The following is a 26,694-nucleotide window of genomic DNA, read 5'->3' as shown; positions in this document are numbered from 1 at the left end:
CAGAAAAATAAAATATCCCATAGTGAGTGTGAAATCCTCGCCAATGAATATAGAGCAGGAAAAGCAGCTTTCTAGAAGAATTTCTCTATAAAGGCAGCAGTTTGATTTGTGCTCCACATCAACAGGCAGCAGTGCGCTGTGCATTAGCCATAGATTAATCATATAGGTATTACTGAGTCGTATCTCAGGCCAGGAGAAGAACACTGACAATGCACAAATGGACATCCAACTAAAGAGAAGGGTAGAAGCGCCAGCAAGGAGCGGACATGAGAGCAGGATGACATTCCAGTAGATGGATGCAGCATGTACAAGTATACAGGATGGGAGAGCAGGGTGCAGGAATGGGTGCTGTACTGTGCAAAACATAGCCTCCTGAAGCAAGGGGGAACACTTGTAATAACATCTAGTCTTTAGCAGACAATCATAACGGGTAGCTGGCTAATCGGATTTTACTGCTAAACAAGAATATGGGGCCCTGTGTCTCCCATATGCAGCAGAGATGGGGCACACTCATAGTAACTGCATAATATATAGACAGCCGACGCGGTATGTCCATATAATCCAAAGGCCAAGAGCACACACAAACCCAACTGGAGCGGCGCGGGGCTGGAGGAAAATTTAAATGCAAAGCGCTTTTTTTCTTCTTCTTCGGCCGGGCTCACACGACCGGGTTGGATTCTGCATGCAGGAGGCCAGTAGTGGATACCAGCTGTGAAGCTGGCCAGCGACCCTGCGTACAGCACTAACCTGTGGTCATGCGCAGTGTAGGGGGGGGGGGGGGGTTTCTTCAGTTTGCATTTTCAGCGCTGTCGCTTAGTGAAGGCCCAGGTACCCACAGCCCATAAGCAATGTTAATTGCATATGGGCTGCCAAGTCAGATGCCTCCATTGACTCTGGCAAAAATAAGAGCATGCTGCAATTTTTCTTTTGCTGACGGAATTCGCATCAAAAATCAAAAAGTATATGCCTGTCAATGCCTGCGTTTTACCCCGGATCATCCATGCAAATAGCGAGTGCAGAATCCACAATTCAAATCCAGTCGCGTGAGACCGACCTAAATTTGGGTTTTCAAATCACCCCTTGATGGGTTTGTACACATCTGTGTTTTGCTTTACGTTTTAATACATTTTTGTTAAACTGAAACAAATAACAAAATGCATTTAAAACTGAACCGTCACCCACCGACCAAAGTTTGAAAGGGGTTCTGACAAATAATTTTTTTATGCTTTAGCAGCCATTGTTCCCTGGTCTGCCTAATGGACCCAGGGAACCCACGATTAATGGCTGCTAAAGCATAAAAATCTTATACTGACCTGTTCTGTTGTTGTTGACATCGGGGGGGGGGGGGGGGGGGGGGGGGTCATCTCCCAGCAGGCGCTGCTCTTCTGCTTCTTCCTCTACGAGCCGCGCCGGGATCGCGCGCATGCGCAGTGGAGAGGTGCCCTCTGACAGGAGTCAGGACGGGCCGCGTCTCCACTGCGCAGAATCTCGGAGTTCAGCAGGACGGACGGGCCTGACGGACGGACCAGAGCAGGAAGCGGTCTTTTTGACCGCTCCTGCTCTGCTTTAACCCCTTGAGTGGCGGGTTTCCTACCACCCTGTCGTGCCCACCAGGGCAAGTTTTTTAAAATGGTCTAATCATTGAATTTCAACTAGTTTTGCAGTTGCGTCTCAAGAGCCATAACTTTTTCATTTTTCCATTGACATGGCCATATGAGGGCTTGTTTTTTGCGGGACAAGTTGTGATTTTTTAAACAGGGGGGAGGAAAAAAAGAAATGGGGAAAAAAGAAAAAAAGGGGCCATGTCATTAAGGGGTTAAATAATGTATTAACTTCCTTCTCTGGGTCATTATGACGCACACGGATACCACATGTGTGATTGTATTTTTGATTTTTTTACAAAGTAAAGGGAGACAAGTGTTTTTTTAATTTTTTTAATAATTTTTTTACTTTATTTTTTTAATTTTTTTTATTTTTATTTTTTTGTCCCTATAGGGGACTTCCACAGGGACCCATCAGGACCCCTGATCACATTCCAGGGGTCCGATGGTGACAGCCCTTTACATGCTGCAGTGACAACCCTTTACATGCTGCAGTCACATAGACTGCAGCATGTAAAGGGTTAACACAGCAGAGATCGGAGGTTTTCTCTGATCTCTGCTGTAAGAGCTAGTACCTTGCTGTCCTCTGACAGCCAAGCACCAAGCTCTCCCTGCCACAGAGACCATCGGCTTGCTTCTGACAAGCCGATGGTCTCTATGGCAACCTGTAAACAAAGCAGGACATTGCCGACATGTCGGCAATATCTTCTGCTGGTTTTTCAAAGCCCTTGCACTGCTCTGTGTGGGTCTGTGCAGGCAGAGCACACTGTCACAGCTTGTGGCATTGTGCTCTGCAGCTCCCATAGTGATACATAGCCCGGAAATCTTCCGGGCAGTATCGCTATGAGCAGTGGAGCTCCTCCCGGAAATTTTCCGGGCGTGCCACTCAAGGGGTTAAAGGCACAGAAGAAGATGCCGGCTGGAGGGGACATGCCTGGCGATCGGGCCAGGCCAGGCAAGGAGAGTACAATTTTTTTTTTTTGATGTCAGAACCCCTTTAAGAAGAAAAAAAAAGTCTCTGATCCATTAGATTCTTTTTATTTCACAGAAACAAGAGCACGGCCGCAGTTAAAAAAACTGAAATCAAGATGAACGGAGACAAACTGCGCTGAACTGTAGAACATCAATTAGCACTGAAATCAAACTAAGCTGTTGTCTACTACTTGGCTGCACGGGACACATGAGCCCACATGTGAACAGGCGGTACGCAGCCCCGTGAAGCCATGACAAGCCTCCCCCATTCTTCTGACCTTATTTTTTTTCTTTACTTCCTTTGCTTTCAACATTACAGAGTTTTCAGCAGATGTTGAGGATGAGGTCGGGCTCATCACAGGTAATCTAGCAACAAGCCGGGACCTGCCACCGGGCTTCCTGCGATGGGAGGTCACAGGAAGTGACTTATGTCTTACAGCAGATAGCATGGCCAAACACTTGTATGTTAACATGATCTCCATTAAAAAAAAAAACTGTACCATGATTCATGGCCTACAGAGCAACAAACTAATTCTAGGCAAGAAGCACTAAGTCTCATCTGCAGGTAGAATGGACACGACAACCCATACGAGCAGTGAGCGTTGTGACTGAAGTGCAGTGAAGAACCACATCTTAAAACTTTTTTTTTTAATATTTATTTTAAAGAGTTGAAACATAAAATAAATGTAATTCATCTGCAATAGAAAAGATACATATTTTACAAGTGTGGTTGTTAACTGCACCCCAGCATGTGATACGGCCTCCCACTGGGCTTATATGTTGTAGTCAGTGTTGCTTTTAACCAGGTAGGTCTGCAGGAAGACAATAGTTGTGCCGTTTTATGCGCAACACTGCTATCAATGTGTAAGCCATTAATAAGTATTGGCAGTTTGCAGTAAACCACGTGTGCGCCGTTTCAGCCGGGCCGCCGCACACTTGTCGCCGCTTTGGTAACAAATAAGTAAAGTTTCAAAAGGTACTTTCTCCAAGAACACCGCAGGACAAAACACAGACGTATGTGCAATGAGTAAGACTGCGGCGGGGAGAAGCAGCACTCATACCACAGCGTCATCACACATACAGCCACAACACATCTAGGGGATCTTCGTTTCAGCACTACTCTGAAAGGAGTTTTAGAAAATCCTATTGAGACATGCAGAACATGCGTGCAGATCGGAGGCCACGATATGGATCTGACCTGTTACTGTAGCGAGAGGTGAAATGCACGGTAACACATAATATATGCAACTTACCTGAGGAGGCTTCAAGGTTACTTGTGTGAACCTGGACTGAAAGTTAGGAGCGGCACTGCTCGCTGCTACCAGCCTGACTCTGGGAAACCACAGTGTGAACCCTGGCCGTCCTACCCCGATGCTGGACAGATCCCAGGGGTCACTATCTGATGGCACTCTGCATGTAACATTGCTTTCTAAGGATATGGGCTCATTCACACCAGTTTAGGTGTTTTTCAATTTAAGCATTCATAGACCGAAAACCGCTTCTTCCCTGTGTATTTTACACCTACTGCGGTAAATATGCAGCTTATTTACATGCGCAAAAAAAAAAAACAGTGTAAAGGCCTTTGATTTTGATGTACAAATATGCAGTAAGTATACAGGTTTTCTGCCTATTTGGCAGGCCCATTCACTTCTATGGCATATTTGGGGCATTATACGCACCAAAAATAGGACAAGCTGCAGGTTTTTTTTCACATCACTGAAAAACGCTTGGAAAATACGCAGATAGGAAGGAAGCCATTGAAGTCAATGGGATCTATTTACTGGGAATTACGCCCGTGTGACTGAGCCCGATAGCTATGTGCTTATTAGGTCAATCAAATACGAACAGTGACCGTCCCTCTCCAACGAGACCAATGCCTAAAACATATCGGACTTCGCAGAATAAGCGGCCATGTCCATGAGAAATAACACTATTCCCAGCCGTCCTAGGACTCGGATTACCCTGTAAGCCGCAGCAACATGTTTCTGTGCGCTGCTGTATGCAGGGAGTAATCGCTGCGTCCATCAACACCAAGGCTGCTTCAACATCTGTGTCAGGGGTCTATTTTCCTGCTACGTTATGGGGGCAGGAAAGGGGAATCTCCTGGCCCAATAGATCCGTCTTATGACAGAACCGAACGGACCCCGTTATAGTCAATAGCTGGTCGGTTCCGTCATAAGACGGACCCGTTTGGCCAGGGAATTCCACAGATGTGTAGGCAGCCCAAGGTAGCAACGGGCACACGGATCAGTGATATGTCTGTTTGTATCTGTGCAGTAGTTTGAGAAACTTGCCAATTATCGGTACCAGCAAATGAGGACCCTTTAAAGGAGTTTTCTACAGAAATACTATTGGTGACCTATCATCAGGGTAGGTCATCAATAGTTGATCATCTGAGGTCCGTCGCTCAGGACCCCGACCGATCAGCCGAGCGGGCGCATGCTGTCAGCACCGCAATAACACAGAGGTTGGAGCCTCTGCGCTGACCTCTGTAGTGGCCGTCGCTTGTAACTACAGACACGGCCCTCATTGATTTCAATGAAAGCCGTGCCTGCAGTTATAAGCACTGGGTAATATACAGAGGTCAGAACCAAGGCTTCTGCTCCAACCTCTGTGTTATTGAGGCACTGACAGCTTGTGCCCGCTCGGCTGATCGGTCGGGGGCCTGAACGACGGACCCCAGATGACCAACTATTGATGACCTACCCTGATGATAGGTCATCAATAGTATTTCCCTGGAAAACCCCCTTAGGCCTCATGTCCACGGGGAAAATAAGAATTAAAATCCGCAGCGGATTTTAACTCTTCTCCCGCGCGCGGATCCGCACCCCATAGGGATGCATTGACCACCCGCGGGTAGATAAATACCCGCGGATCGTCAATAAAAGTGATTTTTTTAAAAATGGGGCATGAAAAAATCTGGACCATGCTCCATTTTCATGAGGGTCTCCCGCGGGGACGGCTCCCGCGGGCTTCTATTGAAGCCTATGGAAGCCGTCCGGATCCGCGGGAGACAAAAATCTGATTTAACTCACACGCTCCGGTTCTTCTCTTCGGCGCCGCGCCATCTTCTCTCAGTCGCGGCCGGATCATTTTGCTTCGGCCCGGCGCATGCGCGGGGCACGTCACCGACGTCATCGTGCACATCCGCCGAGCCGAAGAATGAAGATCCGGCCGCGACGAGAGAAGATGACGCCGCAGCGAAGAGAAGAAACGGAGCGGATCGGAGGTAAGTTTATTCTCATTTATTCGTATTTTCAGCCCCCATGTCCGCGGGGCAGGAGGGACCCGCTACGGATTCTACATGGAGAATCCGTAGCGGATCTGATTTTCCCCGTGGACAAGAGGCCTTAACAGGGCAGGTTCTTTAAATGTGTGAACAATGCAATTTAATCCCGCAAGTGTTTGAAAGTACTGTACTACTCTGACAGTTGGTATTGTGGCAGGGAAATCTCTGAGGCTTGCTGCACTGAGTTTGCAGTAAAAACCACGGAAGACTTTAGATGACAGCTCAGTGCTCTGCACATTTCAGCACTAGAGCTGTCTGTGGAAATCTTCCGGAGTTCAACTGCATGGTCAGTGCAGCAAGCCCCGGAGATTTTCTGGGCGTACCACTAAAGGGATTCAAGGGCCACTCTGGTGAAAACACATTTTTGCATACCTGCTGCCTCTGTGTATTCCAGGCACTTCCATGCACGCCCCTCGTCAGACAACACCTTGAGAGTTAGATATTTACTTTCAGTTTCACATCTATCCCATGATGCAGGACCGGCTCACATGATCGTATATGTACACGCAGCATTTTACTGCTGTAAGCCGGCGGTGAGCAGGAATATCGCTGCACAGGGCAACGATTTTGCACGGTGCATGACGGCGTATCTCACACATGCTGTATGACACTTTAAAAAAAAATTCCCACTTTGTCACTTAGCAACATTGCGTATAAATGCCACACATACATGATTATCTTGTTCCCCACTCCGATTCCACTGTAGTTTATGAAAGTGATGAGCTCCAGTCCTGAGCTGACAGATCGCTTATAGTTGATTGGCGAAGATCTGACGCTCAAGATCCCCGCCAATCGGTTACTTTAGTCCATACCCGGCACAGTGCCATACATTACATAGTGGCGGTGCAGAGTAGTGCAGCTCAGACCCATTCACTTGAAAAGGACCGAGCTGCTCTCAGCCCATAGAACAAATGAATGTGACATCACATACCCTAAAGGCGTCACATTGCTCACCTGGGAACAGCAGCCTCTGCAATCAAGCAGCTGGTCAGTGGGGATGCGTAGCAATGGACCCCCACCGACCTACTGATGATCTATCCTGAGGTCAGAGCATCAGTACTGTAGTTTAGTCCCAGTAACCCTTTTAACCTCGTTGTGTATCCTGTCTCCATTAGTGCACACTCCTGTGATGCTGTCATGAAGACAGATGAAAAAACTTCAGTACAACGAAATTTATTTAGGTTTCTGAATAAAACTAAAGGATCATTCCAGGCATGCTTGACGCTGTAAACGCAACTTAAAGGGGTTATCTCAAGTTACTTTTTTTTTTTTTAAAGAGTATTTTCTTCATGCCCAACATAATAAAAACACTAATTTGTGCTTCTCCTGGGTCTCAGCATGTCCCCTACGGGAGCTCCAGGTCTTCCTCTGTGATTGGCTGCTGCAGTCAGTCACAGAGCACGGTGATCAAGCATTGGGCTCTGTCATAGGCTGACTGCAGCCTGTAAACATTACGTCACAGTGAAGACTCAGAGCTGTCAGCGGAGACACACGGGGACCCAGGAGAGGCGGTATTAGCAGTTTTACTATGTTTGGGCATAGGAAAAAAAATGTAAATTTAATTCTGACAACCTTAACTGGGATACTGCAGGCAGAAGAACGCAGTTCAAAAGACGGATTGTCAGCAGCAACAGTGCGGTGTTCTCCGACTATACAGTGTATTATAAAGCAACCTTGTGCTGCCACTGTTCATACATATATAATGCCAGCTCAGGATATGGCATGTACAGAGCGAGAGGAAAATCAAAGAACCGAAAATGGCAAATGTTTCAGTAAAGTAAGACCCCAAAGAGTGACCCCACTGTGACGGCGTTAGAGAACCTACACTATTTCAATAAGTAACTAGGGATCTGGAAGGCTTTACCCGCTTTCATAGATATGGGTTTATGATGAAAATCCAGGACCCTAAGTAGCTATTGAGGTGGGTTACTTCTCCTGACTGATCGAGGGCTTTAGGGAAAGGAGAGGACAGTGATGGAAGTGTAGAGAAGTACATGTCATCCAGGAGGCGCTCTCCTCTGCATACAGGTACCAATATTACTCTCTAATATACTTTCCATTTAAATATAGGCACCAATTGCTGCATGCCGGACCAATCCCACATAACGTAGTCCTCACAAATCCATGGGCACTCCATATGCTGGCGTATAATACCTCCTTGAGGCACCATACTCCAACGCTTTAAACGTACTTTGAAGATTGACGGCTAACGGCCCTCCGAGTCATGGGGGCGGCCCAGTGCCAGCCTGTCCCTGCCTGTGTATATGCAGAGAGCTGTCAGCTTTAGGCGATGCCTGCAGGGTTTTCTGAGCACCATATTACAGGTCAGTACCACAGGGATGTGTAATATAGTTGTGTAGTAGAGGCCCAAGAGTGAATTCACTGCATGTTAGGCTGGAGATACATGGCAATGTTGGCTGCAACAAGTCGCACGGCCAAAGTTTGCAAATGCGATGTGATGTCGCAACTCAGCGTACGTGAATGGGGTCACGTCGAGGCTCAGAAGTAGCCATGATCATGGAAAATCCTAACTTGCTGGATTTCTTACAATCATTAGGTTGTCGTCGCTGCAAATTGCGTGCGACAACACGGCCGGCCGTATTCACTTTCTGTTGATTGCAACAGCATTATTGCAATCTTGTGACGTATGATGCGTGCAAAATCACCGTACAGCCCGAGCCTAAAGCTACCTGAGGGTGATAATGTAATCCAAGAGCAGCGCCAATCCGGAAGTTTTTGGCTGCCCAGCATTACACCCCTCACGCATCCTCATGGAGCGCATCATTGTCTGTATAGAATACAACAGAAAGCAATTCAGTGTGATATCATGTACTCCAATGCTGGCCCTATAAAGCCTCCGTAGAGCTGTAATAAGGCCGTGTAGAGGAGGCTTTATGTTGACACAATCCAGCTAACATAAAAACAAGCATTTACCATCTATATCTCCCCAGACTCCGCCATAATCAAGTCTACTCAGATTGTCTGAACGTGGATGTTTATTCCAATGGGTGGTATGGGGATAAGCCGGGAGCGCTCATCTGCAGGGCACAGCAGATAGAATTTCACTATACCCAACATTCTATCTGGTGTCTCCTGACCGCAGACTTCGGGATACACAGCGCTACTCATCCATCAGATTAGGTCTTTAGGTACAACTCTCTAGTACAAGAGTTCCTCATAAAACAATCCCAAATGCCTTCCAAGACCCCAGAGAGCAGGCCAGGACACTCCAGGAGCCACTTCAGCTTTTGTAGTAGTCCAGCAACAAGAACTCAACAACTCCAACACCTTAAAGGGGTATCCCAGGACTTCTACTCAAGATAGGTCATCAATAGTTGGTGATCAGAGGTCCGCCGCTTGGGATCCCCGCCGATCACCTGAGAGTCCGGCCCGCTGTTGGTGCAGCAGATCTAGAAGAAGTGTTATAGGAGGCAATGCTCTCAATGGGAGTGAAGCAGTCTTTTATGCTTTCGATCCTGACCAGCGATGGCGACGTCCACCCTGCTGCACTGACAGCGGGCTGGCCGATCATGTAATCAGTGAGGATCAGGATCGCTGAACAGTTGCCGACCACCTATTGATGGTCCATCTCGAGGATAAGTCATCAATAGTATAATAGCCCTTTAAGGAACCCATAAACACAAAGCTTTTAGAGCTGACAGCTATTTCTCCCGATTTCCCCATACACATTATAGGGGAGTCGGGAGATATTATTTGGCTCGCGTTATTTCAGCCCCTTTCAATTCCTGCTAATTCACCATTATAGTCAGAAGTGATTCCAAAAACCTTTCAGCCTACAAGACAAATGCACTTACATGGCACTGTATACCTTTACAGTAAAGCACTGGTTACAGCCAAGGCAATACACTTTAGCCGGGCTAACCCGACCAAACACTCATCGCGTATTATCCGCTCCTCATATTCAGTAGCAATCGGCCACACACTTACAAGGTGCCGCTCACATGAATTGCGCAAAATACGCGGGCAAAGAATTTTTTTTTTTTAAACTGCAGCATATTCTATTTTGGTGCCCATTATGTGCACATATACCACAAGACAGGGCATGGCGACTGGCAGCAAGTACGCATTGTCATTGTGTACTTGCTGCGCACGTCTCATGGGCGGCACACTGTGAAGTACGGCCACGTGAGCCCAGCCTACGACTGTGCAGAAGTATAAATTGAAGCTCCTTGGTCCCCAAGGCAAGGGACCTGTCACACGTGCAAAATATTTCTGAAGATGCAGCTTAATCTGCAGGTGTAAATGCGGATTTTGGGTCTTTCAGAAATAAGCCGCATGCGTGAAAGACCCCTTAACAGGCCACAAGTATTGCTTCATGTGCAATTTCTAATACAGGGGCTTTTGCACCTCCTTGGGCACCAACGGTTAGCTGCTACTTCCACACCCCCCAACCATAACCACAGACATCCGTCCAGCCACTTATTATGTGGCGGTAGTAATAAACCCGTATATAGTCATCCAGCAGATGAGGCTCTGGACCTGCTTAGTGTATATTTAGTAGCACTTTATCACCTGCCTTATCAATTATTAAGAGTAATATTTCTTAACCCCTTCCAGCCTGCAGCACTCATGTGTCACTAAGCTGCTCATTCAGTAGTATTTACATGTGATAAACAAACATGATTTTCCTGTAATTGCAGTTTGCACGGCTCGCTATGCACCTATGCCAGGTATGTAGGGGGCCGGCCTCACCGAGCCATCACCCGCTGCTATGGGATATGGGAAACAAGTGCAAGGAAGACGACGCAGAACACGCAAAGAGCGCCGCAGCCTGATGCAAGGAGACATGCAGCTAAACGGTGCATTCACGAGGCAGATCTGCAGCAAATCAGCGATGTGTGAATACACCCTTATGGACTAATATCAGTGGCGGCCATCCTACCACATTATGGATGCCTTGGCTGTGCGGCCCTTGAGTCCTTACGAGTACCACACTTTACAGTGAATGCCCCACGTGTGGTCAGTCTTCATTATATGCTCGGGGAGACGTGGGAGCCGGCACACTGAGCCGTTTCTGGACATCTATGCCGTGTTTACACGGAACTATTCTACTGTTCAGAAAATCATTCAAATGTGCGAAAGTGAATCGTTCCGTGTAAGTGCGAGCCAACGACTAAATGGTGAAGGAGAATCCGGCGCTTTTCGTTTCACGTTCAGTCGGCATACAAATCAGCGCCGAATTGTGCAATTATCGTGCCGCTTAAAAGACGTATCATTCAGTATATCACAAAGGAATGTGACCGCTGAAGACTAGAATTGCGCAGTGTAAAGACGCTACCGACATCAGCAGTTCCTTCACTCGGGAAAACCGGAATCGCGAGAATCTCGTCCTGTGCAAAAGGGGCATAACTCCGCACATACCACCACGTCTCAAGTGAAAATGGGCGACACTGGATCCCAATTGTGACAAAGAACTATGTACATCCGAAAAGGATGACTGCAGAGCGCAAGATGACGATCACACAAGCGCCAAAGGCTGCGTGTGCCCCCCAAGCCATTGTTAAACCAGATTCTCCGGCAGATCCCACCGGTCACGTATTTCTGTTAGATTAAGGCCTCCTGCCCGTGGGTGGATATTTGCTGTGGAAATCATGGCGGGTGTCCGCACCGCGGATCCGCAGCAAATATCACCCATAGCATGCTATGGGAAATCAATTCTTCCTGCGCTCGTGTGCGAATCGAAAGGGAGAAAAAAAAATGGCAGCAAGCTCCATTTTTCTGCAGAATCCGTATGGACGACTTCCATTTAAGTCAACGGAAGCCGTGGCCCTTCTGCAATCTCATTGCGGAAAGGCTGCAGATTCTGCTTCATCGCTAGGCGATGACGCGAGAAAAGCAGTAGTTTAAGAAAAAATTTAAAAATGTGTACTGCACATGTCCGACGGCTTACCGTGCGGACCAGCCACAGTGCAGATGAAAGCGGACACAACCAGGTATGCGCGGACGCCGCTGCTCCCAGGGCCGGATTCTGCATGCGAAATCCAGCTCTGCAGGAGGCATAATAATGATCTGTACCAGCACATGATCAGCGCAGCCAATCCCTGGCCTTGGTGAAGATACTAGCATGCATGTCATGTGATCCCTGAGGCCAGCGATTGGCTGTGGTGGTCATGTGCATGTACAGCAGGGAGGACGGCAGCGCTGACACTGTAGTGGCCAGGGATTTCAAAGGGTACTCTAAAGAAGGGCCTTTTGAGTTTTCACCCATCCATTGATATGTGAATAGATTGTGGGGGTCCAACCACTGGGACCTCCGCAATCCCAAAACAGGGTCCTGTTTGCCCCACTTCTGGTAGCTCAGCTATTTCTGTCAGTCCCACTAAAATGAATGGAGTGGCAGGGCACATCTGCAACCAATTCACTCCAGTATCCAGCAGTAGGGCCGACGTGACCTCCCTTCCCCCTCCGAACTTGGGATATCATGGGTGTCCCAGCGGTCAGACCCCACCCAACTATCAGTTTCCACCTCTCCAGTAGATGCGCGAAAACTGAAGCCAACGCCCTGTCCCAGGAATACCCCGTAACAGGTGAGTACCGATGGTTCTTGGAACATATCCTGCAGCTGGGGTAACGGTTTAGGCCACATTCCAGCACAACATGCATCACATGACACATCCGATTCTCATGTGAGCCGAGCACAAAAAATAAAATAAAAAAATAGGACAAGCAGTGATTGTTTTTTAAACTCAGACCTCCTCTCCGAGGGAAAAACTAACGGAATGGCTCATGTGAATGAACCATAAGGGGTTGTTTTTCCGCTCAGGGTCTGCCCGCCTCGGACACGGCCAGAACTTGTGCGGAAGACAATCCCTCTAACACCGACAGTAAACCAAGCTACGGGTCTCTGGCCAACCAACCCAACACAGGGACTGCTGGAGCCCTGTTGGCACAAGAGCAGTGTTCGGCCGGAGCATTGGCGGCCTACCCTAAGAATAGGCCATCGGTAGTGGCATCATGAAGAACCCCTTTAAGGAAACGCTTTCTAAGCGCCTCTCCTCTGCCCTGCAGCGCCTGTACAGGGCGGCCTGCATTCTGACAAGGCATCTAATAGACCAAGTGCTGCAATGTGTCCAAACTTTAGCTGCGGCAGATACATGGCTGCCCCCCACGTGTAGGACGGCGGTGGGGGGTGTCACCCACCTTTGAGCTTCCCATTGATGCAGGCAGCATGTTGTTACAGCAACAAATACACACGGCCGCGTACACAAACACCGGCCCCCGCGGACACCGGCCACAGGGGGAAGGCTGCACATTCCTCCATCCAACCGAGGGCAGATGGAGGAGCGCCGCGGGCTTCCTATATAGGTGCACTAATATATATATACACACACACACAGATATATGCAAGTGCAGCTCAGATGATCCATAGTCCTACTAATATATACACACACAGACATGTGCAGCTTGTATCTGCACACCCAGGGGGCAGTAGAGAGGGGTAGTATATGCCCCATCTGCCAGGAAGCAGGGGGAGGGGGGCTGTACACACGGTGGGCAGGAATGTGGCAGGATTACCTTGGAGCTCCTAATAGGGATTAGAGATGGTGCAGGTCTCCTGGTAACGCGCGGCGGCGGCTGCTGCTGGCACAGAGGCGGCTCTCCCTCCTACTTGCCCGCGGGTCGCTCTGCTCTCGGTCTAGGCCGCAGTCCTCAGCGCTTCCCCAGCACTAGCTCGTTCCTGCGAGCCCGGGATAATCCTCCTCCTCCGTCCACAATCACCTCGAATATCCCTGACAAGAAGGGAGTGACATTCCCCGGGCCTGGGCCTTGTGTGCGGCTGTCCCCGGGGGGCAGAGGGCGAGGAGCGGCTGGACGGTCAGGACGGGCCCCCCTCTTGTCAATTTCCTCTCTATTGTCAATATCACTGGGCTGAGTCCATGGCACACAGAACACAAACCACAACCTAACCTTCCCTGATCTTTAGCCCCGCCCAGTCCTGTACTGACGAACGGGCAGGTTCAAAAGGAGGACGCCTTGTGATTGGTCGCGGCGCGCTGCTTCCACACCAGCAGAGAGGCGAGGGCCCAAGCCTAGCAGGTTAGTGTGAGAGTGCAGAGCGCTGCTGAAGGGGGCCGCGGGATTGGTCGAGATCAAAAGTGCCCGTATGTTAGAGGGGGAAGGGCGGGAAACGCCGGGCAGGAATGGGGTGTTGTTCTCACCTCACGGGGGAAACTTTATAGTGAAGGACGGGCCGTGCTCAAGCTTTAGGCTAATGGGCAGGAACTACAAGTACCAGCGTGCCATGCAACTACTATAAGTCACCCAAATCGCCCAGGCCTGCTGTAGGGTCAGGGCCTGTTTACATGAGGCGATTTGTATCCCTCCTTGTGCTAGTAACATAAAACCTAATAGTGTGTCCGTTAGAGGGGTGCAGATTGTATATAGGGGCTCCCCAATACCAGTAGTGTAATGCGCCCTATAAAGTGGTGTCGGAGCCCACTAATCACCCCAGATGGGGTATACGGACGCATTGCGCAAATGTTCTGCATCACAATCCACGTGATTTTGTACCGATACATTTTAAAAATAAACTCAATTAATAAAATCTTTAAGCTTTTTACCTTTAATAAAAGTAAAAGACAGCGAAAAAAAGATATAAAAAAATAGCCCAGTAAATGAATGTGCAGCAAAAAGTCAGCGCCGGACGGGCTTGTAAGGCCATTTTCACGAGACACACGAATGTCGCATTGCGGGAAAAAATTGTGCCATGTCCCATCTTTTGGCGTTCCCTCGGAATGCATCACCAATTGTTTTCTATGTGGTCGGGACAGCAGCGTGCAGCCATGTTTACTTAGTAAAAACAATGGAAAACGGTCCGCCGCCGCGGCTAATCGAAGTGATGCAAGGCGGTTTCTAACACAAAAATATCTCGCATCTGCGGGCGAGCGCAATATTGGGCAGCCCGCTATCGCACTCGCCCTTGTGGAATGAGCCGTAGCCCACCGCCTGACTATCTGCTGCACGTTTCTTCCACGGTCGTTAATGGGGTTTGGTAAACTATATTCGGTTGTGGGATTTCACTGCGCTTCCCACCGCAATTCCATGCCACGGGATCGCAAACTATGTCCGTTTTTTAAGCGATTTACATTAGATTTTGTGTTTTTTAACGTGGCATCTTGAGTACAAACCAGTTTTCACGTGCGGGAAAAAAAGCAAGGTGCCCCAATTGATGTTATTTAAAGCTCCTAATGGGTGCATGACAAAAACGGAACACGCTGGCATGTCATTTCAGCGCATTTCGGTTCTTTTGCATCCACGCATTGACTTGAATGGGCCAATCTGGTCCGAGAATCACACGCGGAGAAGACATGCTGTGCATTCTGTTACACGGACTATCAATCTGTGAAGAAAAAAAAAATTGCGTGAATAGACCGCGCAAGAAAATCGCAGTGATGTTTTTGCAAGGAAAAGCAGCGTTGACGCGAGAAAAATCGCAGGAAAAAAAAAAATCACGATTTTGCCGCGATTTTCCTGCAGCGATATCGCAATCTCCAGTGTGAGGGAGCTCTCACATGGGCGATAAAGTGGCGCGATGCAGGATCCCGTGAAAACGCAGAATTATGAAACCCATGCTTTTCAGTGGTTTCCTTCACACTTGCGATCTTTTCACTCTTGTAATGTTGCGTGGTAAAAAAATGGCGGCATGTCCTATCTTTCTGCGTTTTGCTCTTTTTTATCACCCATGTTTTCTTATAAAGCCTTCGTTTTATCGCACCGCATGAACTTGTGATTTTCGTGCGACGCGATTTTAACATTAGAAAGCCCTATTGTCTTTCTGAGCGAAAATGGTGTGAAAATTGCGCAAGAAAATCGCAAGCGGCAGCAATGTTTTTACGAGAAAAAGTAACGCTGATGCTCAAATATCGCATGAACATGGACACGATTTTCTCGTGGCGAGATCGCATTCGCCTGTGTGAACCTACCCTAAGCCACAAGCCTATTACAGGCCTGTTGCTGTGGCCATGTGTGTCCTGGCCCTTCCGTGATTCACAGCTGCGTTGGACATGTCCGCAATACAGACGCAAAGCTGCCCCTGTATTACGCTTTTCTGAGCGCGGCCTAAAGCCAGCAGGCTGAAGGGGCAAAACTCAGGATTTTATCCCAATTAAAAAATGCTCCACGTCCTGAACGATGCCATCTGCACTGCCGCCTCTGCCCACAAGGCTGGGTGCAAGCAAGTTACCAGCTGGCCGAAAACACCACATGGTCCATCTAAACGGCCCTTATATTATGTCTCTCTTAGGCCCAATGCCCACCGGTGTTGTGGAGTCCCGAGCAATAACCCTCCATAACACGCTATGGAAAAATGATTTTCATGTCCACGAGCGGAAACCAGTTGCAGTTTCCGCTCGTGGATGAAAAGTCACAGCATGCTCCATTTTATTGCAGTCCCCACACAAATGGCTTCCATTGAAGTCAATGCAGGCCGTCCTATCCGCAGTCCATCTGCAGTAGCCGCTGCCGTCAGGCCGCGGATTCTGACAGAAGAGCAGGAGATTTTTTTACGGTCAGCTCTTCCACACACATCCGCAGTACAGAACTTCAAGACATGGACAGATACGCAGGGTCACCGGGCACGGGCGGGTTCTGTGCAGGATTGCCCATGCGGCATCTGTGCGTGCCCCTGAGGCCTCCCTGTAGATCTATCCTCATCCCCGGCAAAATATATATATTTCCTGACGTTCCTTCCGCTTCCCCCAACTAATCTCAGATTGTGCCCCACTGTTCTAGCGTTTCCTTCCTGAACCTTCTTTATACCTGTAACCCCACAGGGTTCCATCATGTCCCCTCTGCCTTGTTTTCCGCTGTAACATATACAGCGTTATTACATATTATGTGCCCCCCCCCCCCCCCCTTATCACTCCCGTTTAATGACACTCAGATATATATATATTTAATATCAATGGAAACAGAAAAGCAAACATTTCCCTTTAGCAGAGCTGTCTACCAGTAAGATGTCCTTCGTAGCAACCAATCACAGCGCAGATTTTATTATATACTGCTGAGGTAAAGCTGCACTGTGATTGGTTGCTATGGGCAACGAGGACTGTCTTACTGTCAGACGGGGGGGGGGGGGGGGGGGAAATCACATCCGCATGCTTTTAGCTGTTTTGCGGATGCTAGTGCATCCCTATGGGCGGGCTTGATTTGCAGATCTCCCACGCCACAAATCAAAACCACCCGTGGACATTGGGCCTTAGTGTATAGGCCTGAAAAAGGGCACATCTGCTTTCATGTTCCCCGGACCCTGTGATGTTTTTCTCTGGGGAGTGTTAGGGTCTACATGCCCCCATTACCGCCCACCATGCAGGATCTGCGAGGACGAATTCCAGAGGCCAATCAGTCACTGGTGATGCTCTACAACGTGTGCGGCAGGAACGTGACTACAGGCTCCACGTGTGTCCAGTGACAGAGGGGGGTCACACTGGTCACCTCTGATGTAGAAAAATTTTTGATGTTGCACAACAAAACTTTTTCTGTTTCCATTGATATCAAAGGTATGTATCTGAGTGTCATTAAACGTGAGATATGAGGGGATCTTTTCTCAAGACAATACGGATTAAGGTCTTTTAGCCCCTTAAGGTTCAGGGTACTTCAGTCCTAAAGAACCAGACACTTTTCAGGAATTTTACCCATGGGGTGGTTTTATGGCCCCACTTTTTTTTTTCTCCAGTTTCCAAAATTATTTTTGCTGCGGTTTTTTTTTGTGACACACAGGGCTATTCTTATATTTTTTTAGATATGTTTGTTCTTTAGTTTTATAAGTAATGAGTGCCACATTATATTATATAAGACCTCTGGGCATGAATTACATTCTTTTATTTTTTTCCAATTTCACGCTTTTCTACTATAACTGGGGCATCCATAGTTGCCTCAGTTACAGGAAAAACCATCCCCCACTGGTGACAATAATCGCTAGCAGAACAGATTTGGGTCTTACTAAGTATTATGTAGCCCGCAAGAGAGAAGGTAGAAGCTTTCAAAAAACACTTGTCTTCTCCTCCAAGTCCTCTGCTATAACTACCGTGTTTCCCCCGAAAATAGGTCCTACCCCAATAGTAAGACCTATCGGGTTTTGGGGGAGGCTTGAAATAGAAGGCCTTCCCCCAAAATAGGACCTAACTCAGGTGTTCCACACAAAAAAAGAACAAAAAAACCACAATACTCACCTGCTCCGCGGCGTCCCAATGGTCTTCGGCGGCGCTGCGGTAAGCTGCATCCTCCTTGTATCACAGCGGAGCTTCTGCTGGTCACAGGGCGTTGAATACCCCGCCTCCATCAAAGCGACCGCTGTGATCGGCTAATTGAATGCCGGCAGCCAAATCACAGCCAGTGATGTCATTCACTGAATGGCTGTGATTGGCTCATCGAGCGCTGGCAGTGATTGGCTGCCGGCACTTAATTAGCCAATCACAGTGGTCGCTTTGCGGGAGGCGGTGTATTCAACGCCTGGTCACCAGGAAAAGCTCCACTATGAGACAAGGACACAGCTTACCGCAGTGCCGTCGAAAACCATCGGGACGCCACTGACCAGGTGAGTATAAGCCCCCCCCCCCCCCCCCCTCCCAAAAATAAGACACTGTACCCTTTTTGGGGGGGGGGGGGGCAAACAGTGTCTTATTTTCGAGGGAAACACAGTAACAGTCGATTCCAGATATGACCTCACCAGAACGCTACACAGCGGAATCACAACCTGCCTCTTTCTACTGGTTACACCTCTAGCTCTGCAGCCGAGCATCCTCTTTGTTGCCTGACCGCCCTGTGGACTCATTTTGAGACTAAGAACCCCTATATCCTCTTCTGAAGTCCCGGCTCACACAGAACAGCTGATACAATACTCATTCCCAGGATTTCTTCTTCCCAAGTGCATTATTTTACATTTGGAAACATTAAACTGCAGTTTCCATTTGACCATTTATCTAATAAGACAATTTTTCTCCATGTTCAAGACCTACCTGCTCGTTCAGAAGTGCATGTTTTCAATGGGGAAAGGCGAATCAGTGGCCTGATAGAGGAGCACTTACAGCCAATTTTATTCTGCTGAACGTAAAGGATTGGACATATTGAAATCCAGCATCCCTATTCCTCCACCATCTACTGGCAGGAGAGTCGGGACACCATCTTTCACATGACATAAGTTGTCTGGTCTGTCTCCTGTATATGGCCATCTTTAAGGAATTGCATTCATTTTCCCTCCGATTTGTAAAGTGCTGCAGAATAGGGGGCACTATATAAAAACACTTAGATAGGGCAGGTAGTCCATAGTGCCAGAGCTGTAGATCCTAGTTATACCTGTTACAAGAACAGGAGCAAGAGAGTGTTTGGTGGGGAGGCAGTGCGCCCCTCCTGGATGCCCTGCTAGTGACTATGGAACATGCTTCCCCACTTTTGAACGATGAAAAGAGGGAGAATTCTAGCAGCGGCTATACGCCATGTCCTCTATGGTCCCTTACCATAAGAGTGTCCACCAGTGACTCCCTCTCAGAATCAGTATGCCTCGAAGGGCTGCTTGCACCAACCATGTGGTTGATAAGGGTTAAGTTAAACTCCGATCAGCATAATCCACAGTAAAGGGAGGCGATGAAAGGGCATTGATATTCATTGATCCATTCACACTTGCGTATATACATTGCGTATAATCTGCGCAGGGAAAAAAACCACAACATGTACTTTACGGCATATTACGTGCGTACAGCCCTATTCTTTATGGGTGTGTAATAAATATTTTACATACACCATTGCATATGTGCGGCGTTTATACGCAACGTCGCTAAGCAACAGGAAGTTTTAAAAAAAAAAAATTGTGAAAGAAGGAAGACTGCGCATGACAATGTGCGGGAGATGCGCAGTAAAAAATGGCTGCCATACGCGACGCTACACCGCCTCACACAGCGGTAAAATGCTGTGTGTGTAACGCTCGTGTCAGCGTGGCCGAAAGGCAGGCAACAGAGAACAAAGGTGGTTTGCCACTGGTAGAAAGAGTAGAATTGTACCTTTTTTTATTTTCCAGCGTGTCTCCACTCGCTCGGTCTTTAGGGTACCTGCTATATGCAAATGAGGGTAGCACCCTGCCTGCAGTTGGGCTGTATCCCTGCCCATCCAGTACTTCAGGTCTCCAGCTTCGCCCACTGGAGAGGTCATGCACTCAGCATCACCATGCTTGTCTTGTGATCCGTCATACGGGCTGTAACTCTTTCCCGGCAGGACCTACTACGGTCCATGCGGCCAGGAAAGAGCAAGAATGATCATCTGTCATAGCTGTGAGAAAACTTCATCACTAATATTGAATTTCAACACCCAATCCTTTTGGTGGTGGGATATGAGCCTCGACTAGATCTGTCTGCCTGCGGCTTAAAGGGTTGTACCAAAATAGGGGATACCTTGCTGATCATTGTAGGTCTTACCACTGAGACCCCCCCCCAATCTCAAGATCCCGTTTCCCCTTCCCCCAGTACTCCTTACTGTGTGGTTACTCCACCCCCCACAATGAGGAGACTGAATGGAGCGCTGGTGCCAGAAGCGCACTAACGCTCCATCACTCCTATTCAATTGAATGAAGTGCTGAGTCAGCATGCACGGCCAGCGCTCCAGTCAGTAGGTGGGAAGAAGTGCCCCCTGCAGTGACCAGAGCAGAACATGGGAGTCCTGTTCTCTTGATCGTAGGGGTCTTGGCACTAAGACCCCCACCGATCAGCAAGGGATCCTGTGGACAGGAGACAACTTGATATTCTGGTGTAACCCCTTTAAACTCCCTAAAAACACACACACTTGACCGCGCTGTATGGCAGAAACACTCATTCAGCCGACAGCCGTTGAAGGTGAATTGATACCTTTACTGGAACCCGTTGTGGTCTGTGAGCTCTCTTCCAGGAGGAGTAACAGAGGGAACTGCACAATGGTGAGCTCTCAAACGTGCTTTGGCATGAAGGGGAATACAAGTATTTACTAAACCAGACACGTCAGGAGAGCGGCCAGGTCCTCCCTGAACACAACGCCCTACTTCATTATGCATTCTAAGAATGGCCATGTTACTCATTCATAATTTAATTGCCAAGAAGATAAGAGACCTTCACACCCCAATCTGTCCTGACCCAGTCACTCACCTAAATATGACTCAGGAGCTTCCTGCATGTGATTCATCCTTCATTAGTGATATGTCCACATACTACATGTATGCAATGCTATAAATCACTGTTAACCCTTCCATGGAATCAAGCACTCTACTAGATGAAGCAGAACACCTATAGCTACCTGTGCCCTACTTGTTGCATAGCAGAATGTTGTAAAGTTAGGATAAAGTTTAAAGGGAAAATCATTCCACATCTTCTGGACATATCTGCCTGTATAGCCCAGCATTTCCCAGATTCCAGTCCTCCCGACCCCCAGCAGGTCATGTTTTCAGGATTTCCTCAGTGTTGCACAGGTGATGTACTTATTTCAGTGTCTCAGACATTACTATAGGCTTCCTATCTATAAGATATCCTCAAACCATGACTTGTTGGCCGATTGAGGACTGGAGTTTAGGAGACACCGATACAACCTCAAACTATTATGGAACATGAGGGGGGGGGGGGGGGGGGGAGGAGCAGAGCACATCGATAAACCAATGGTTTGAGAGTTTTGTTTTACTCCTCCCTTATACTATATATGGGAGTGAGATTGATCGATTCTTGACGAGTTTGAGAGGGTGAAGCCAGTCCACAAAACGTCACACCTTCCAAGGAGAACGTGCAAGTGCATGGAATAAATGTAGGGGGGTTGTAGGCGCAATCCCCTTTCTAAGGCCTCATGTCCACCGGCAAAATAGGATTTTAAATCCACAGCGGATCACCCGCATACGGATCCGCACCCCATAGGGATGCATTGACCACCCGCGGGTAGATAAATACCCGCGGATGGTCAATAAGTGAATTAAAAAAAAAAAAAAAGGGGAGCATGAAAAAAAAAACGTGACATGCTCCATTTTCATGCGGGTCTCCCGCGGGCTTCTATTGAAGCCTATGGAAGCCGTCCGGATCCGCGGGAGACCTAAAATAAGAATAACTTACCCGCAGCGGACGGCGCAGGTCTTCTCTTCTTCACAGCCGGATCTTCTTACTTCGGCCCGGAGCATGCGCGCGGCACGCTGCTGGCGTGCCGAGTACATCCGCCGGCCGAAGAAAAAAGATTCGGCCCTGAAGAAGAGAAGACCTTCCCGGTCCGCTGCAGGTAAGTTTATTCTTATTTATTCTTCTTTTCAGCGCTCATGTCCGCGAGGCAGGAGGGACCCGCTACGGATTCTACATAAGGAATCCGTAGCGGGCCTGATTTTCCCCGTGGACATGAGGCCTTAAGGAGACACAAGACGTGTTTTTAAGCTGGATTCTTCTGTGTCTGTGTGCCGTCCGACATGCTTAACACCTTCCATAGACATGTCTGTTTTTCCGTCGAGAAGAGAACGTGCTGCAGTTTTTTACTACTCGTACGATCAGTCTAGGTAAAGAAGGCCTGTGTGCATACAGCCAGTCAACTGAATAAGTCCTGTTTCCATCAAACCTTTTGGTCCGAAAAAATCGGCCGGAAAAAAACATCCATAGGCAAGTAGCCCAACGGAGAAAATCTGACCTACGTCACACTCTATTTTGCTGCGATTTTTCTGTACTAACAACGCGTTCCACTGGTAAAAACCACATTATATCGCTGTACATGCATTTTTTTTTTTTTTACGTGCATAGGAAAAAAAAAATTTGCATGTACTTCCAATAGTTAACATGGTAGAAAGAATGCTTTGCACTCACATACAAAATCATATGGCATGAGAGTGCAATTTTTTCCATGCTCCTATACGAAAGAATAGGTGATTCTTACACAAGAGTTTCCCAAAAGTAAGGGTGGCTTCACACGAGCGTGTTTTTGTGCATACATAGGTGCGCACCCCCATACGTGCAAAAACACACGTGTATAAAGGTCCGTACATTGCCTTCAATGGAGCCGCGGCTGCTGCCGGCGCCCCTGAATTGTTTTTCAGGGAAGGGCTTATATGTAAAGCCCTTACCTAAAAAAAAAAAAAAAAGAATTTTAGTGTTTTAAAACAAAAAACAAAAACAAACAAAAAAATAAACTTACCTGTCCGCTGCTGCCAGATGTTTCCTTCATCCATGCGAGGAAAAAAAATTCCCTGCTGCACCTGCCACATCTGTGACAGATGCAGCACAGGAATTCTTCATCCCTGCGGGGGAAAAAAATAGAACTCCCTACTGCAGCTGCCTGTGATTGGCTGAGGTGCTCAGTCAATCAGAAGCAGCTGTCTGATTGGCTGAGCACCTTAGCCAATCACAGGCAGCTCTCGCTGAATGACTGACAGACGAGAGCTGCCTGTGATTGGCTGAGCACCTCAGCCAATCAGAAGCAGCTCTTTCAGCAGGCAGGGATTTAAATCCCCGCCTGCTGAAAGAACTTCTTTGAAGAGCCAGGGATAGCACAGAAAGGACTCAGCTAAGCACCGGCAGCTGAAGAAAGGTGCGTATGTTTTTGGGTTTTTTTTTACACTAATTTGCCTTGTTTTCAGGGAAGGGCTTATACCTAAAGCCCTTCCCTGAAAAACAATTACTGGGTGGTGGCAGCTGGATCCACTACCGCGGCTGTCATATGTGACAGTTGCGGTAGGGAATTCTTTATTCCTCTCTGTAATTTAGAATTCCTTTGCCACATCTGTGACAGGTGCAGCAGGTAAGCGCCGGACAGGTTAAAAAAAATTATTTCCCTTCCCCCTCCCCCCCACACTAAAATGTTTGTTTTTCAGGGAGGAGCTTATATTTAAAGCTCCTCCCTGAAAAACAATTACGGGGTTCCGGCAGACTATTGCCTTCAATGGAGCCGCCAGCAGCGAATGCCTGTAAAGCACGAACATGTGCACATACCACAGTGGTTGTAATAGACACGTGTTTTTGTGCGCGCATATGCACGCATTAAAACACGCTCATGTGAAGCCACCCTTAGACACGCTGTAGTTTTTCGATCACAGACTCTTAACTCTCTCTCTTCAAGTCAAACACAGTGTCATAGAGCTTGAATTCATTGCTGACCCAAGTTTTTCATATTACAGCATCTAGAAAATGTACTAAAAGCACAAAGTCAGTGCGTACAGTAATTTTGTACGGACACCAAGATGCGTGTGCAGCACATAGAGGGACATTTTTGCTCATAATGCAGAGCAGCTCAGTGTGGGTGGGATTATTCTACTTCCCAATTGTGAACCCTTATTTTTACAGACAACTTTATACAGAGGGAAGAAACTTTTCGGATGGGGAACATAATATACACACCACTTTTAATTTGAAAATACAATCCATAAAAATATATTTTTTCAGTTCTTCATATGATGTTTTACATATGTTACAGTGACAAATATATATACTGGTATATATGCAACACAAACCAAGCAATCCTATGCTGCATTAGTTACAATAAGGCACCTGTACACCCATTACATTCAGGCCTGTTTCACACGGGCTACTAAACGCATGTATGTGAAGCCCATGGTTTCCAGTGGGTTCCTTCACACGAGCGATGTTTTGGAGCCTGAAAGAACCCATTGGAAACCATGAGCTTCACATACATGCGTTTTGTTTTCATGTCGCATTGCTACAAAATCGTGCAATTTTGTAGCCAGCGTGAAACAGGCCTCAATTTCAGATCCTATTTATACATTTTTTCATGTACAGAACAGGCCATTCTGAGCATTTTTACAATATGTCTAATTAGCCTGTTCTGTACATTTTTAGTAGAAAAAAAACCTCTTGAACTGCTGCCCCTATACAGCTGTGAGGAACGTTGCTAGTAAAATCCACCTTCGGCAAGCTGCATAGCTGAGATGGGATAGTGAATGTGTTACTTCTGCTCTTCAGTCTGCACTGTTATCTGTAGTGCAGATACAATAGTTTACATTGCATAGTTTATTAATTAATCGCCACTGATTGCTGGATAGAAATAGGTCAAGGAGCTTTATCTACTAAAAACAAAGAATAGTAATTATTAGGAAGTTATAGTACCAGTGTTTTTGGTGGCGCACACAGCTCTGCTACATGCACGTCACACACACACGCACGCACGCACGCACACACACACACACACAACAGGGATCAGAAGCAGCATAGCAGTTGAGACGAAGTACCTGTGATGAGGTCACGATCATGCTCCCCCCCCTATATCACGACAGTGATATTTATACCCAGCGAATGACTTACATGCTCCGCCGCTGATCAAATGACAGTGACGTCATTACAGTAAACTACAAACCCCCAGCGGCCTCAGTTGCTATGGAATACTAACACACACCTAGCTGGACAGCAGCCGTGTGCTTACAGGACCTGTGATGACGTCATTATGTCATCAGGGCGGAGCATGCGACTCCCTCACTGCAGATTAAGGACCTTTACCGTCAACAGTCATGTGATCAGGGGCGGCGCATGCAAGTCACTCACAATCCCCCACACGGATGGACTGACAGGTCTTAGTTATTAGTTTGATAGTAAAAATTACTTAGAATCACCTACTGTGGTCATGTCCGTTACACTTTAAGCCATCGTCTTTTTACATATTCTTATGAACTTGTGAGGACATTACTTCAAGAGTCTATAGACAAGCATAATTAAAACCAAGGGGCAGCTCCAATTAAAAATATATAGTATACAGTACCCATAATACAAGGGTCATAAAACATCCCACTTAACATATTTGTAAAAATTTATAAAAATAAATAAAATCAGCCTTTGCCTGACTTTATAGTCTTGTGTAGGCTTCCAAACATTTTACTTCCCTGCTTCCAACCATTCTGAAGATCACCTACCATCCTCTTCTATGTGCTGCATAGCAGTCTAAGAAATACTCTGCTGGTAGGTATGCAAATAAGGTATTTCTATAGAGACTCACAGGGGGCATAAGCCATCACCACTCAGGGTAATGGCACAACAGGCATCTGCTTAACAGCGGCAAGTCAACTTATGGCACCCCATGAGGAATTTTTCTTTTATTTAACACATTGGGGGAAGTTTATTAAAGAGAAATCGGTCACCATCTTTTTGCAGCATCAAGGTGTATTTACACAATATAATGCTTGTAAACGCACGATTATCATGCATTTTGTGAAAAAAGCAGACCACATTGCTGCACATGCGATGTTCACACATGTGGTGGCGGGAAAAAATAAAAATTGCATGTTATATCAACAGGGATAAGGAAAAAAATATTGCATTGAACTTACATGAAAATCTCATCTGCATGCAATTGCAATGCTTTTTTGTTGTTTTTCGCTCCCATAGAAGATAATGAGTGATATCACCCAAAAGATAGGACATGCTGCAATAGAAAAACCACACATGTAAACAGAACCCATTATTTGCAATGAGCGCAGTTCCACGCAAGTTTAGTGCAACGCACAAAACGTGCATGAATTATCGCCGATGTAAACGCAGCCTCACATAGTGAAAGGCTCAATGATTGCAGTGATGTGTGTATCTGTGCAGTAGTTTGGGAGAAACATTAGAGATGAGCGAGCGTACTCGGAAAAGCACTACTCGCTCGAGTAATTTGCTTTATCCGAGTATCGCTGTGCTCGTCCCTGAAGATTCGGGTGCCGCTGCGGCTGACAGGTGAGTCGCAGCGGGGAGCAGGGGAGAGCGGGCGGGAGAGAGGGAGAGAAAGATCTCCCCTCCGTTCCTCCCCGCTCTCCCCTGCAGCTCCCCGCTCCGTGCCAGCACCCGAATCTTCAGGGACGAGCACAGCGATACTCGGATAAAGCAAATTACTCGAGCGAGTAGTGCTTTTCCGAGT

General features: G+C 47.4%; 1 protein-coding gene across 4 annotated transcripts in view; it reads right to left on the bottom strand.

The window, feature by feature from the left end:
- The window catches only part of PPP2R5E (protein phosphatase 2 regulatory subunit B'epsilon), a 93,415-nt gene extending 72,608 nt beyond the window's left edge, over positions 1 to 20,807 (bottom strand). For 3 of the 4 annotated variants that reach the window (XM_066608189.1, XM_066608193.1, XM_066608192.1), the window contains exon 1: positions 13,399 to 13,796. The gene's annotated coding sequence lies outside the window, so the exon portion shown is untranslated. Of the gene's footprint in view, positions 1 to 13,398; positions 13,797 to 20,714 lie in introns of those variants that run through there. The other variant, XM_066608190.1, reaches the window with a different exon arrangement.
- Positions 20,808 to 26,694: the final 5,887 nt, after the last annotated feature.

The sequence above is a fragment of the Eleutherodactylus coqui genome, chromosome 6 (assembly GCF_035609145.1).
Source record: "Eleutherodactylus coqui strain aEleCoq1 chromosome 6, aEleCoq1.hap1, whole genome shotgun sequence".
Classification (NCBI taxonomy): domain Eukaryota; kingdom Metazoa; phylum Chordata; class Amphibia; order Anura; family Eleutherodactylidae; genus Eleutherodactylus; species Eleutherodactylus coqui.
This window is presented reverse-complemented; position numbering and strand designations above follow the sequence as displayed.